Source organism: Buceros rhinoceros, unplaced genomic scaffold (genome assembly GCF_000710305.1).
Source record: "Buceros rhinoceros silvestris isolate BGI_N320 unplaced genomic scaffold, ASM71030v1 scaffold9955, whole genome shotgun sequence".
Taxonomy (NCBI): domain Eukaryota; kingdom Metazoa; phylum Chordata; class Aves; order Bucerotiformes; family Bucerotidae; genus Buceros; species Buceros rhinoceros.
In genome coordinates, this window is record NW_010413387.1 from 5,497 (window position 1) to 6,013 (window position 517).

A 517-nucleotide genomic window follows, 5' to 3' on the forward strand; every position below is an offset into this window, starting at 1 on the left:
TGGGTGATCCCCAATGGATGGGGGATCCCCGATGGATGGGTGATGCTCGATGGATGGGGGATCCCCAATGGACGGGGGATCCCCAATGGATGGGGGATCCCCAATGGATGAATGATCCTCAATGGATGGGGGATCCCTGATGGATGGGTGATCCCTGATGGATGGGGGACCCCCAATGGATGGGTGATCCTCGATGGATGGGGGATCCCCAATGGATGGGTGATCCCTGCTGGACGGGGGATCCCAAGTGGATGAATGATCCCCAATGGATGGGGGAGCCCCAATGGATGGGTGATCCTCGATGGATGGGCACCTGCTTGGGGCTTAATTAATCTTCTTCCCTGAGAAAGGAAGAAGAATAAAAAGGGGGAAAAAAAACCCAACAACAAATACAGTCAGTTTTAGCGCCTCAAAGGAGGTGGCGCCTGCAGGACCCGGACCCAGAAGCCGGGCGGGCACCTTGGGACATCAGGGGACATGGCTGGGACTGGAGAGAGGAAGGAGAAATATGTCTAAA